This window comes from Mandrillus leucophaeus, unplaced genomic scaffold, assembly GCF_000951045.1.
Source record: "Mandrillus leucophaeus isolate KB7577 unplaced genomic scaffold, Mleu.le_1.0 Scaffold66, whole genome shotgun sequence".
In the NCBI taxonomy this organism is placed as follows: domain Eukaryota; kingdom Metazoa; phylum Chordata; class Mammalia; order Primates; family Cercopithecidae; genus Mandrillus; species Mandrillus leucophaeus.
Window position 1 is genome coordinate 2,739,961 of NW_012107141.1, and position 1,600 is coordinate 2,741,560.

The 1,600-nt window shown below is 51.6% G+C and overlaps 1 protein-coding gene across 2 annotated transcripts in view; it reads left to right on the forward strand.

Moving 5' to 3' along the window:
• TSPAN18 (tetraspanin 18) overlaps nucleotides 1-1,600 on the forward strand; it is a 184,849-nt gene that overhangs the window by 39,747 nt on the left and 143,502 nt on the right. The window lies entirely within an intron of this gene.

Consider the following 1,600-nt stretch of genomic DNA (forward strand, 5'->3'; position numbering starts at 1 on the left):
AGAGAAAGAACCACGGTCAAGTTTTGTCTGAGAAACTGCAGCCCTCTAGCCTTTACCAGGTTCACCCCTACCAAGTGTTTCCTGGTATCCAGAGAGTACCTGGTCGAAAGAACCTGGAGCTTCACACATGTGTGCGTGTGTGTGTGTGTGTGTGTGTGTGTGTGTGTAGAGCTTAGAGTGTGTGTGTGCGCGTGTGGATGCATGTATGTGTAGAGCCCAGGGTCTTTGGTATTAAGAACTCAGGCTCTGGCCGGGTGTGGTAGCTCACACCTGTAATCCCAGCACTTTGGGAGTCCAAGCAGGTGGATCACCTGAGGTCAGGAGTTCAAGACCAGCCTGGGCAACATGGAGAAACCCCGTCTCTACTACAAATACAAAAATTGGTGGTTGTGGTGGCACACACCTGTAATCCCAGCTTCTTGGGAGGCTGAGGCACGAGAATCATTTGAACCCAGAAGGCGGAGGCTGCAGGGAGCTGAGATCTCAACACTGCATTCCAGCCTGGGCAACAGAGCAAGACTCTGTCTCAGGAAAAAAAAAAGAGAAAACTCAGGCTCTGCTCTGAGACATAAGTTCAAATTCTGGTCCTATCAGCGACTGGGGTATTGGACAAGCTACTTAACCTGCTGAGCCCTCAGCTTCTTCATCTATAAATGGGGATAATAATGAAAGCACCTGTCTGATGAAGTGGGTGTGAGGACTTAAGAGAGAATGAATGTATGTAACTAACAATGCTCAGCACAGTGCCTACTCCACAGTAGGTGCTTAATAAATGCTAGTTATGAACATGCATTTTCATTAACTGAATCAATGGGAAAATGATGCCAGCTTGGTTGAAGCATAAAGGGGGGTCCTCACTGGCTTTAGGCAGACATCGGCATTGTCCAAGACCACCTCAAAGACCTGCTGCCATTTCTGCCATTGGAACCCCCACCTCCACCCCCAGGACCTTCCCATCATACCTAGAGTCAGATCTAAATTCCTTATTGTGGCTGGCTCCTGCCAGCCTCATCCTCACCACCTGGGCTCCTTCAACTAGCTGGGCCAGTTCCTATCCTCACGCCAGCTGCTTCTCTCCTGGGACCACTGTTTCCTTACTGGCCCACTCCAGCGTGGAAGGGTTTTACATCATCCAAGGGCTGCTGCCTCATCCCCTGGTCCTGATGTTGGCATCAGGCGATGTTTAAGATGCCTGCCCTGGAGCTTCCCTGCCTGGGTTCAGATCCAAGGTCCCACTGCCTGCCCCAGTCATGGTAAGCCAGATGATTTCTCTAAAGCTCAGCTTCCTCATCTGCAAAGCGGTCATGATGGTATCCTACCTCCACTCATCCAAGCAGTAGGGGTGCAGGAAACCAGCTGGGAGGCGACTGCAATAGTCCAGGCGAGTTCTGGCGGTGGCCAGCCTGACACACAGGTGCGAGGACCGGGCATGCACCAGACTTCCAGGGATGAGTTCACACCCACTCACTGCCGCTCCCTTACTCCTACCACTTCTGATTGTCTAAACTTCTGGGGCCCAGACCCCATTTTCTGCCCCAGGAGCCGGAAGAAAGGATACATTTCTTTCACCAGACCCCCCTGGAGTCTTGACCTCTCAGAA